We start from the raw sequence: 13,475 nt of genomic DNA on the forward strand, positions 1-13,475 counted from the left end.
TTACTGAAGAGATTACTTTGCATTTTATTGTCATTTGTTTCATTTAATATTTAGTACTTTCAGAGAGAAAAATTTATACATATAAATGATGCGATCCAAAGTGCATTTGAACAGCGGTGAAACACTTTCTTATGATGTGTTACATTCATATGAGCAGAAGTAAGTTTGAAGTAAGTTTGGAGCAGAAGAAATAGAAATAAACCTTATGTGAAGTGTCAGCTTTATGCTAAGCTAAAGTGCTATTTCTAGCCATTTTACATGCACGTTACCAGGCACGATCATATTTTTTTAGCAAGAAAATTCACGTTGGATCATAATTTCTTTTTTTCTAGCAACACCTTTGATATTAGGGCAAAAATCATATTGTTTTCCTGTAAAAATATCTAAAAATCCTTAAAACAAGATCAATTTGATTTATCTTGTTTTAGAAACAACACTGCATAAGATATTTAGGTTTTTCAGATAATGTATTTTTAACATGTGTATTTTGTCTTACTGTACTGGCAGAGTTTTTATTGTCAAAACAAGTGAAAAAATCTACCAGTGCTGAAGAAGTAATCAAAAGTATTTAGAATATGTTACTGACCTTGAGTAATCTAATGAAATACGTTACAAATGACATTTTACAGCATGTATTCTGTAATCTGTAGTGGAATACATTTCAAAAGTAACCCTCCCAACCCTGTCTCTAGTGTTCTCCAACTGGCAAAGCTGGACATCATTAGTGCGGACATGAATAACAATTTTAGAAAATCTACATTTACCATTAGCCAGCACTTGTAAATCTGATCTGATGTTAGACACTCTGGCACTGGAAATGCATTTAACAATAGTGGCTGGAGTCTCTATTTCCACGTTCCTTACATTAGAATCACCAATTAGGGCTCTTTCAACATGATTCTCAGTGGGTGCATCACTGAGTGGGGAGAATCGATTGGAAACCCTAAAAGAAATGGGAGAGTGGTGTCGCTTTGCTGAGCAAGTATGCCGCTGAAACGTCACCCAATTGCCCTGCTGCGGGGGTTCTAGAACTGGAACCAAAGTGTGTGTGTTGGTTGCTGTTCTACACGCATCCGAAACAGTATCTAACGGCTTTTCTTTTTCACTGAGCTCCACTAGCGTTTGGATGCGTGTCTCTAGCTCATTAACCTTCTCCGTCAGCCTGACTAATTCCTTACATTTATCACACGTGATTCCCTCACTGCTGACGGAAGAAGCTATAGTAAACATGGCATGTAATGCATGAAGAAATAACATGAGCAGATGCCATGACTTACCGCAATTGTTTTTTGTTGTTGTTGTTATGGTTGTTCTTGAGCAGCGAGGATTTGAGTTCGATGTGGTTCCTAATCAGCAGATGTTTGAGATTGATGCAATAATCCATGTAAAACAGTGGAGAAAAGGAATGCACGCAGTCGAGACGCGAGATGTAGACAAGTGGAAAAAAAGTGGAAAAAAGAAAAAGAAAAAAAAACGAGGGAATCGGGTGCACGCGGTATAATACACACAGATGAAACAGTAGAAAAGCGGAAAACTCGAAGCATGTGGTAAAATGGCAAAGGATGAAACAATGAATGTATGAGAATAAGAATAAGCAATGCTAAGCAGGCTAGCAAGCTACTAACACTTGTGCAGCGTGCCGTCAGCAACAGAAACTGGAAGTGACGCTACCCGTGCATGTTGGTACTCTGTGTACCGCCAAAACAGTGCCAACCCGCCGAGGCATGGACTCTACAAGACTCGTGAAGATGTCTTGTGGTATCTGGCACCAAGACATTAGCAGCAGATCCTTCAAGTCCTGTAAGTTGCGAGGTGGAACCAGTGTGGACTGGACTTGTTGGTCCAGCACATCCCACAAATGCTCAATCGGATTGAGATCTCGGGAATTTAGAGGCCAGGGAAGACCTCGAACTCTTCATCATGTTCCTCAAACCATTCCCGAACAATGCGTGCAGTGTGGCAGGGCACATTATCCTGCTGAAAGAGGCCACTGCCATCAGGGAATACCATTGCCATGAAGGGATGTAGCTGGTCTGCAACAATGTTTAGGTAGGTGGCATGTGTCAAATTGACATCCACATGAATGGCCGAACCCAGGGTTTCCCAGCAGAACATTGCCCAGAGCATCACACTCCCTCCACCGGCTTGTCATCTTCCCACAGTGCATTCTGGTGCCATCACTTCCCCAGGTAAACAGTGAATAGGTACACGGCCATCCACATGATGTAAAAGAAGGTGACCTTCTTCCACTGCTCCAAGATCTAGTTTCGATGCTCACATGCCCGTTGTAGGCTCTTTCGACAGTGGACAGGGGTCATCATGGGCACTCTGACCAGTCTGCGGCTACTCAGCCCCATATTCAGCAGGGTGCGATGCACTGTGTGTCATGACACATTCCTCCAGTAACCATCATTCAAATTTTCTGTTACTTGCGGTTTGGACCAGATGGGATAGCCTTCCTTACCCTCGTCCATCGATGAGCCTCGGGCACCCAACACCCTGTCGTCAGTTTGTGGTTTGTCCCTCCACTCACCACTGTCGGTAGGTTCTCACAACTGCTGACCGGAATCACCCCACAAGCCTTGCCGTTTTAGAGATGCTCTGACCCAGTCGTATGGCCATAAAAACTTGGCTCTTCTCAAAGTCGCTCAGGTCTTTACTCCTGCCCATTTCTCCTGCATTCAACACGTTGGCTACGAGAACTGATTGTTCGCTTACCATTTAATCTACCCAGACCTTGACATGTGGCGTTGTTAGGAGATGATCAGCATTCTTTGCTTCACCTGTGCATGGTCATAATGTTTTGGCTCATCAGTGTATACATCCCAGGTAGGTTTATTTTGCATTAAAGAATCTGATTATGTCTGATGACATGCATGATTTTGATTTAAGAGTGATAGGTGTTTCACATTATTTGAAAAGGAGAAAGTTGAAGAAATCTATTAAGGAATCTAAGGTACACACACTGGTGCATACTTAGAGGGGGGTGACACTCAGATGGAGGCACAAAGAAATGGACTCATAGGAGCAAAAACCTGTGCACTATTTCAAGTAATAAAGTATGCCAATAGCATGCTGTGGCATGGGGGGGCGTGGTCATGTGTCGGTCTGTGGGAGAGGGAGAGTGGGAAGGCTCATCACCTGGGTTGTGAGTACCTATCTCTAATTATAGGTATGACAGAGGGAGACCTGAAAAGGCCAGCCAGAGCAACAGTGAGGGGGAGAGAGAGTGGCAGAGAAGAGTGGTGTCTGTGTGTTTACCACAGAAAAGCCTATGTTTACCCTGTGCGTTCAATTTGGCTACTGAGAGCCCCTTTTATGTTAAAGTTTTCTTGTGAAGCTAAAGAGTTAATAAATACACACCCCAACTGTTCACTGTCTCCTGACTCCTCCATCGCCCACAAACTCAACCTTATCACAGTGGTGCCGAAAACCTGGCTTTGGACGAAGTTATCAAGTCCCTCGCCAGCATCCAGCAAGACCAACACCAAGCCCTCATGCAGTTACGCCTGGAGCTGGAGCAACGGTTCCAAGCCCTACTCCAAGCACAAGTGGAGAACCGGCAGGTGTTCCGGAGCCTGATCGTCAGAGAGGTCGCTAATGCTGCAACCCCCCTGAGTCCACCCTACCCATGTCCCTGATGAAGATGGGTCCAAATGATGATCCGGAGGCCTTCCTTGATCTATTTGAGAAAACTGCTGAGGTATGGAGGTGGCCTCCTGACCAATGGGCAGCCCGCTTAGTGCCCTTACTCTCTGGGGAGGCGCAGCTAGCAGCACAACAACTCACCGCCGCAAGCCTCCTTGATTACCAATTCCTGAAGAAAGTCATCCAGCAATGGATTGGTCGAAGCCCCAAGCAGAGTCACCAGCACTTCAGATCGCTGAGCTTCGGGAGGCATGGCCGCCTGTTCGCCTTTGCACAATGGCTCCGGGATGCCTGCCGGAAATGGTTACTGGCTGAGGGAACCCGCGGCGCCATGGACATCATAGATCTGGTGGTACTGGAGCAGTTAGTCTCCCAGCTTCCCTCAGGAATGTCAGAGTGGGTCCAGTGCCACCGCCCGGCATCGCTTGAGGAGGCCATCCAGCTGGCAGAGGACTTCATGGCGGCATTTCCAGTTGGCAGCGATGCAGTATTTTCTTCTCTCTCTTCTCTATCTACAACCCCTGTGTCTCATTCTTTCCCCCCTCTTGTCCCTCCCAGTTCCGCCTTGTTCTGGCTCCCCAGAAGAGGGGAGGAGCCCTGCCAAAACCCCTCCCCTTGTCCATCCCTCCTACTCCCCCTGTCTCCCTTCTCTCTTTTCCCCAGGTTGGCGAGACCGCCCCCATGAGTGTGATAGGAAAGCCTGGGCCGGTCTGTCGGAGCCGCAGGGAAGCCGGGCACTGCCAGGATCAATGTCTGGTGATGGAGGTGGGGACACTGATCTGGATCCCTGACGCTCCACAGGCCACCCTCGATGGGCTGGGACATATCGGATTCCAGTATAGGTAAAAAGGAATACACATCAAGCTTTGGTGGATTCAGGTTGTTCCCAAACCTCTATCCACCAATGCTTGGTAAAAGGCAGAGCATTGGATAAGAATAAACGGGTGAGGTGTGTGCATGGTGACATTCACAAGTATCCAGTGGTTACCATTGAGACATGATTCAGGGGAAAATGGCATAGAGTCGAGGCCGTGGTTAATACCCGCCTCACCCATCCACTAATTCTGGGAACCAATTGGCCTGGTTTTAAACATTTATTGAGGGTAATGTGTGTGGATGGGTCCTGCAAAATGCTGTCGTGGTGTGTGACGTACGACGCTATGGCTGGAGAGGCAGTGCCAGGGCCGTCGACTTCTGCTCCGCATCAGGATGATGCAGATGAGGGAATTCCCATACTCAGGGGCTTCCCTGAAGGGGATTTCCCTCTGGAGCAGTCATGTGATGAGTCCCTCAAGCACGCCTTTGTTTAAGTGAAAGTAATTGATGGTCAACAGCTCCAGCCTAATGTTGCGCTCACATACCCGTACTTTTCTATTATCAAAGGGCTGTTGTATCGAGTGACGCAGGAAACTCAGACCAAAGAGAATACAACTCAGCTATTAGTACCAAAGAGTCATCAGGAAACACTCTTCCAGGCAGCTCACTATCCCAATGGCTGGTCACTTAGGTCACAAAAAGACTTTGAACCGTATAATGGCCCGTTTCTTTTGGCTGGGCATTCACGGCGACGAACGCATATGGTGTGTGGCGTGCCGTGAATGTCAGTTGGTGAATCCACTGGCCACCCCAAAAGTGACATTGCGCCCTCTGCCGTTGATCGAGGTCCCCTTCGAGAGAATTTGCATGGACCTCGTCGGGCCATTAGAGCAGACTGCACGTGGCCATCGCTTTGTATTAGTTCTAGTGGACTATGCAATGTGATATCCGGAAGCAGTGCCCCTGTGCAACGTCTCAGCATGTAGTGTTGCGGAGGCACTCTTCAGAATTATCTCCTGAGTGGGGATTCCAAAGGAAATCCTCACTGATCAAGGCACAACATTCATGTCACCTACACTTTGTGAACTGTATGAATTATTAGGTATTAAATTGATTTGCACCAGCATTTATCACCCGCAAACCGACGGGTTGGTCGAATGAGTTAATAAGACCTTGAAAAACATGATTCTTAAGTTCGTACATGAAGATGCTAAGAATTGGAATAAGTGGCTCAAACTCCTGCTGTTTGCAGTATGAGAGGTCCTGCAAGCCTCCACAGGGTTTTCCCCATTTGAGCTACTGTATGGGCGGCGGCCATGTGGCGTGCTCGACATCATACGGGAAGCTTGGAAGGAAGGAACTTCGAATAGCAAAAATCAAATTCAATATGTTCTGGACCTTAGAGCAAAACTCCACACTTTGGGGCAGGTAACACAGGAGAATTTGCTCCAAGTGTAAGAACGTCAACGCCGACTCTACGACAGGGGCACTTGACTACGGGAATTTGCACAGGGAGATAAAGTGCTTGTATTGCTGCCCACTTTGAGCTCCAAATTACTCGCCAAGTGGCAAGGACCCTTTGAGGTCACACAACGAGTTGGAGATCTCGATTATGAGGTTAGGCGAATGGATAGGGGAGGGGCATGTTAAATTTACCACCTCAACCTCCTCAAACCATGGAGGGAGGTGGTACCTGTAACCTTAGTGATGGTAGTTCTATCAGGAACACTTGCAGACTTGAATGAAATTCAAGATGACATTTATTTGATGAATATAAAACAGAAAATGTAATGTCTCTCTTTGGCATAAGCCCTGTCTGGCGGTCCTAAGAAGTTGTACTCGGAACAGTCATATCCTGCCGAAGATAGGAGGCAGGGCCGAGGATCCTACCCCTGTGCAGGACTCGACTGGTGATGGTGGGGTTGTGGAGGTTGCCGTGTTAGCACAGCTGAAACAGCAATGTGATAGAATGTGAGCAGACATATAAAGCAATGGCTTACATGTGATTGGCTAGGAGTTACCTAGCTAATGGTGCGATGATGTACAGCTGCTAGTCTTCCCACTAGAACTACGCTGCGCTTACATTTACGGAGAGGGCGGAGCTTGGGCTGGAGGTAACTCCCAATCCAAATTCATTCATCCCGGTCCCTTGCGGAGACCACCTCTCACTGTCGCAGCTTACAGACATTGCCCGGTTGCAAGCGGAATTCATGGATTTGTTTTCACCCCTTCCCGGTCGCATGAACCTTATAGAGCACCATATCGAAACCACCCTGGAGGTGGTGGTTCGTAGCTGCCCCATCGTCTTCCTGAACACAAGAAAAAGATTGTTCAGGAAGAATTGGAGGCAATGCTTGAAATGGGCATAATACAAGACTCACATAGCGACTGGGCCAGCCCGGTAGTTCTGGTACCGAAGAATGACAGCTCGGACCGGTTCTGTGTTGACTACCGGAAAGTGAACGTGGTGTCCAAATTGTACGATTATCCAATGGCGCGAATTGACGAGTTACTCGATCGGTTGGACGCGGCTAAATTTTTCTCACCGCTGGACTTAACAAAGGGTTATTGGCAGATCCCCTTAACTCCAATATCCCGAGAAAAAACGGCTTTTTCCACACCATTCGGATTACACCAATTTGTGACGCTTCCGTTCGGTTTGTTCAGAGCCCCAGCCACATTTCAGTGCCTCATGGACAAGATCCTCAGACCGCATACGGCATATACTGCCGCATATCTATATGATATCATCACTTATAGTAATGACTGGCGACAGCATATGCAACATCTGAGGGCTGTCCTGGAATTGGGCAGGTGGAAGTTAGGTATCTGGGGTTCCACTTGGGTCATGGGCAGGTGCGTCCACAGGGTAACAAAACCACAGCAATTGTGGCCTGCCTGATGCCCAAGACCAAAATGGAGGTAAGGCAGTTTTTGGGGTTGGCTGGCTACTACCGGAGGTTTGTGCCTAGTTACTCTGATGTCACCAGCCTGCTGACTGACCTTACTAAAAAGGGGGCCACCGATCCGGTCCAGTGGACAGAGTCGTGCCAACAGAGTTTCCTGAAGGTAAAGTCCGCACTTTGTGGGGGGCCGCTTTTACATGCTCCTAACTTCTCTCTCCCTTTTATTTTGCAGACTGATGCATCTGACAGGGGTCTGGGGGCGGTGCTCTCGCAGGAGGTGGGAGGGGAGGAACAGCCAGTGCTGTTTATTAGTCGCAAGCTCTCCTTCAGGGAGACAAAGTATAGTAACATCGAGAAGGAGTGTCTTGCGATTAAGTGGGCTGTTCTTACCCTCCGCTACTACCTGCTGGGGCAGGCCTTCACCCTCTATTCTGATCACGCTCCTCTGCAATGGCTCCACCGCATGAAGGATACTAACGCGCGGATCACTTGTTGGTATCTGGCTCTTTAGCCCTTTAAATTCGAGGTGGTCCACAAACCGGGGGCACAGATGGTTGTGGCTGACTTTCTCTCCAGAAATGGGGGGGGTATGTGGCATGGGGTGCCATGGTCATGTGTTGGTCTGCGGGAGATGGAGAGTGGTAAGGCTCATTACCTGGGTTGTGAGTACTCTAACACCTGTCTCTAATTATTGTGATGATGGAGGGAGACCTGAAAAGGCACGCCAGAGCTTCAGTGTGGGGGAGAGAGAGTGGCAGAGAAGAGTGGTGTCTGCGTGTTTACCACAGAAAAGCCTATGTTTACCCTGTGTGTTCAAGTTGGCTACTGAGAGCCCTTTTATGTTAAAGTTTTCGTGTGACGCTAAAGAGTGAATATATACTCACCCCAACTGATCGCTGTCTCCTGACTCCTCCATCGCCCAAAAAATCAACCTTATCACACATGCTATTTCTGATATTTTAGTGGAACATGTCTGGTTCCCAGCACCTTGTTGTCATTTAACAAACACACACACACACACACACACACACAAACTTTTCACAAATAAAGAACAAAACACATGTCCGCTATGAGCTCACAAAAGGCGAGAGTGATCTTTGACAGACTGTAGAGACCAAGAAAAATTTTGTCATTGACAGAGATTGTGTCTATATTTGAACTAATAAAATATTAAGCTCTCTTTTATAGACAGTAAACGCAAAAATTTGTACAGTCACAGGCAAAGAGATCGAGGAAGAAAGACCATAAAAATAAGAAAAATAAAAAGAGATGGAGGGAGATAAAATAATGAGAGCAGACATCTTACATTTTTCCATTGTAATCCTAAACATTATGTTTTTACATTCCGTTTTTGTTTAATTCATGTAGAAAAACAGAGCAATTCATTTTCAAAGATAAGTTTAGACGTTCTATTCAAAGGTGAGTCTTAATCTTTTGGGCCCTAAGGATTAGACATGAGCACATTAACTCTAGCCAGATGGCCTGGACAAAATGTAGATAAGTCTGTTTTGAACTATTTTAATTAATTTAATAACTGCCTAATTAGCATAATAGCAGCACAGCTTAACAAGACATCAAGACAAGAACTAGACAAGCTAAATAAGAGCAAGTTTTTGTTCTTCAATCAAGTGCTTCTCATTGCTGTGAGGGAAAGAAAGGTATAGAGATAAGGGCCTGTTGTGACTCATCTGCTTTTGGGTGTAATTCGTTAGCACAGGAAGCTGTGGTGACAGATATGGCATGTTTTCCACAGGAACGCATGGGTCTATGAAAGGATACAATCAGATACAATCTGTGGAGGGCAGAGAGTCCTGTCGTTAAACTATGATAGTTAAAAAACAAGGATGACAGATGAGCTTTGATTTACCTCCATTCTAGCTCAAGCCATGGAAGAATTAATTTCTAATGAGCCAATGTCAGAATAAAAAAACAGAATACATAAAACTGAGTTTAATTGGTGAAGGGAAAGTCATATTACAGTAAGTATAATCCAGACCAGGGGCCTAGGGATGATCTGAAAAGGGGGGGTGGGGGGCACATTATAAATCTCAGTGGGTAGTAACAATATAATCTGATTACAAAAATCAAGTACTTGAAATCAAATCAAATTACATTTTATAACATGTGTAATCATATTACAGTTAAATATTTATGGATTACATGATTACATTCTTGATTACATCACCAATCAGCCAAAGGCAATAGCTAGTGTGTAATTTACTAGTTTCTGAATTAATGCACAAATAAATGCCAAAATATTTGTACTGCACACTGTATCGAACAATGTATTTCAAACAAGCTTTGACCACCTGCCCATAATTCTAGACACTCTTCTGTAAAAACACATGCTGCAAACAAACATTTCAGAGGTGTTGGTCACATGCAACTTTGTGCTTTTGCACCATACAATTGCACTTCGCCCAATGTTTCAGGCTGTCTCAGATTAAGGCCACACCTTTTCATGAATAGTTCTGAGGAAGAATCAGTTGTACAGCTCTTCATCATATCTAGAGACATTCTCTAATTATTGATGTCAAAGATGGATAATTAAAAAAGTCCAATGCCTATTCCTAATTTTCTAAATAACAAAAATTATTTTAAAATAAAAGCACATTCTCATTGTATTTTATCTTGAGTAACATTTATTTTTATGACCCTTTAAGCACCTTTTTAAAAAATTGCAAGATTCCATTTGATTGATTTTACTAATCTTTAATGAAAAAAGTGTTAATTGGCACTTAATACATTTAAAATTAATGATTACATTTTAATCAAAATATAAAATGGGTAATCCAAAAGTAATCCAAAAGGTATCAGATTAGATCACCTAAAAGTGTAATCTAAAAGATTACGTAACAGATTACAATTTAAATTGTGTAATTTGTAATTAGTACCCAATTACATTTCAGAAGTAATCTACTCAGCACTCAGTATTAATTATGTGACTTAACGTTTGTTTAGTTCTATCTGATTTGCTGAAAGTTTGACATTAGTAAACAGGAACTAGCCATAGTAGGACTGCCACTTGCGCTTTGCAGATGCAGCTTTTTTAAGATGACACTCTTACAATATTATTATTATTATTTCCTAAAAAGTTGAGACTTGTTTCAAGTCTCAAAAAGTGGGGGATAGTTGCCATACTCATATTCCTGATGTATTTAAATGCACACATACACCTACAAACATGTCTGAAGGCATTGAGAGTTGGTACCATCTGTTACAGTTTGTGAGGATGTTACAGCGGAGTGAGTCAGAATCTAAAGCTCTAGAAGTGTGTAATAGGTGTCATCAGCCTCAGCTCTTTATACAGCCTCTTTTTGTTCTCAACTTCACTGTACATCACAGAAACCAGAACAGCCTTCTGGTTCACTGACTGACGTACACAGACTCTGTCTTTTCTCCCAGGCATACTCATAAACAAATAAACACACACACACACACACACACACAAACACACACACACCACTGCCCATTTAATCTCTCCTTCCACAGAGAGAACCATTGCCCAGAAACATTTTCTCAGATCAAGTATGGATTATAAACCTGTCTTAGATATTGTTAGTTCAAGGCATGTAGTGGTCAAAACATTATGTTTCAGTAGTTCGCAAGTTCATATAATCCTGCTTAGAGGATAGTGTAAACGTGTGTGCCTTGCTGTCCTGGGTGAAGGGCTCGATGCTTCACCTGAGCTCGAATACCCCCCGGACATAGATTAGTTATTAGTAAATAGAAAGGAGGAGAAAGGGGAGGTGGAGGGATGCTGGAAGACTCGATGCCATGTAGAGGTAAGCGGCTGTTTATATACGCTTACTCTGGTGATGTGATTGGTCGGATTAAATGACCTTGCTTCTCCCGAACCTAGTTTATAAAACTCCATTTCAGTAGTTTGCAAGTTAATGTAATTCTGCTTAGAGGATAGTGTAAACGTGTGTGGCTTGCTGTCCTGGGCGAAGGGCTCAAGGCTCGAGGCTTGACCTGAGCTCGACTACCCCCCAAAAGATGCCAGCAAAATGGGACAGCAAGCTGTTGTCTACGGATCCTTGTGTTTGAGATGAGATGAAATATATTGTGAAGTCTCTTGTGCCCTCCAAAAGAATGTAAAAACAATGTGCCAAAGAAGATAGACTCGAGTGGAGCTGCTAGCTGAGGCAGCCTCGTGCCAGGATCCATGTCAGGGATAGGAAATTGGGAGGTGTAGGATAGGAGGAGATTGGAGAGTGAATTCAAGTTGAAGCACTGAAGGGACAGTGGCGTATCAGCCACAGGGAAATGTGTAGGAGGGATCGTTACGCCCTAACATGGGGGACACCCCTGCTGAAGGGCATGGTCACCCTGGATGGAGGTGTGAATTCTAAACACCCAGATTGACCTTAAGTCTGGGTGGGCTCATTCGGCGAATGGTGCAAGCCCCTTAGGAGAAGACTCGGCAGCTACTTGAGCAGGCAAGCCCAGCCAGGGCCAAACAGGAAGGGCCCTGCTGCATTCGACGGGGGGGGGGTCTTCCCAAGCCGTGAACAAGGGAGCCCACGACACAAATTAACGTGAATGGCTCATGCTGTGTTCGGACAGGGAATCACTGCAGATCAAACAGGGAGAGTCCTTGGCATGATTGTGTTGTCACCCCCGTGGTCTGAAAGGATTGCTCCGAATGAAGGAGACCTGGCCCCCCCTGCAGACACAATGTGAGGGCCCTCACTGCATCCGAAACCAGGGAGTCCTCGCTGTGCTTCGAAGGGGGAACCCATGATACAAATAAACATGAATTAGCTCACACGCATTCGAATGGGAGAACCCCCTGCTGCACTTTGGAAGGGAGAGCCCTTGAGTTTTTAGGCAGGCCCGTCCAGCAATATGAGACAGGGGGCTCCTGGGTCGGCCGGAGAGGCCCCCACAGCGCCTAAACAGTGGGGCCGGCCTGGCAATCTGACAAGGATAAGGCATACATCCCCCTGACCCTGATTATGGATGAATTGTGGTTAGCTAATGGGGGCTTTTTGAGCATTTTTGAAGTGAAGACGGTTGGTACAAGTGTAGCTAAGGTAATTGTTGGATGACCAACGGCATAGTAAACAAAATTTGATGCTCGGGCAGGCCTTTTTGGGCTGCGGTGGTTGTGGCGCTGATGAGGAAGGAATGGCTTGAAAATAGTTTTTCTGATATGCCGGATTTAATCAGAACAGATTTTAGATGTTTTTGGACCGAGAATCGGGAAACTGCTTGGTTTTTGTCATCTACAAAGAGTGGGTCGAGAGGGTTTTTTTGGATTGAGAACCTCTGTAGTGGAGGTAAAGTGCTAGTAATTGAAAGGGCTGGATGGGAGTGGGCAGGTTGAAAATGAAAATTGGATGCCTTCTTTTGGTCTGATCTGTTTTACTGTGTTTGATAAGGTATCTGATTATCTTGTTGTCTTTGATGTGGAGGTCCGAAATGGTGGGATGGATTCTTGGGTCAAATTTTTCTGTGGTAGTTCTGAACATCGAAGGAAGCCGAAGAAGGCAGGGATGAACATTGCGTCTAGTGTTTTTGAGGTTTTTGGGTAGGGGGGTAGAGGCGGAGGGTATTTGGACATTAGATGAGCAGGTTGATGGTGAGGGGTAGCCTAGTATCATTTCTGGTGGGTTGGGATTGTGAATGCCCTTGACAAGGAGTGAGATCTGGGGATGGCTTATTGTGGGGGAATTTTTTCTAAAAATTAATTTGTGGAACAAATGGATGCCGCTTAGTTACCCTATAATAGTACCGGGGTGAAGGTTTTTGGTTTTGTTGAGTTGTAAGGCGAAGGAGGATACAGTGAGGAGAGAAAAATTGAGAAATGGCAGATTGTACTTTAGGTGGAAATCTTTGATTTCCAAACTGTCCGATATGTTTGTAGGGTTCAGGAGGAAATGGCTTGAAGAATTGGGTCCTGGAGGGTGTGGAGAGGGAGTATGAGAGGGTGATTTCTAGGAATTTCAGTTATGAATAGGGAGAAACTGGGGTTGGTGTCGAGTTCGCTTCTAGGGCTAAGGCTCTGGATCTCTGAAAGAAAAAATGAGAAGAGTCAGCAATGTGGTTTCTGAGCCTGGAATGTGTTCTGCTTTAATTATGGTTAGCCGAGGAGGGATT

The sequence above is a fragment of the Myxocyprinus asiaticus genome, chromosome 29, assembly GCF_019703515.2.
Source record: "Myxocyprinus asiaticus isolate MX2 ecotype Aquarium Trade chromosome 29, UBuf_Myxa_2, whole genome shotgun sequence".
Taxonomy (NCBI): domain Eukaryota; kingdom Metazoa; phylum Chordata; class Actinopteri; order Cypriniformes; family Catostomidae; genus Myxocyprinus; species Myxocyprinus asiaticus.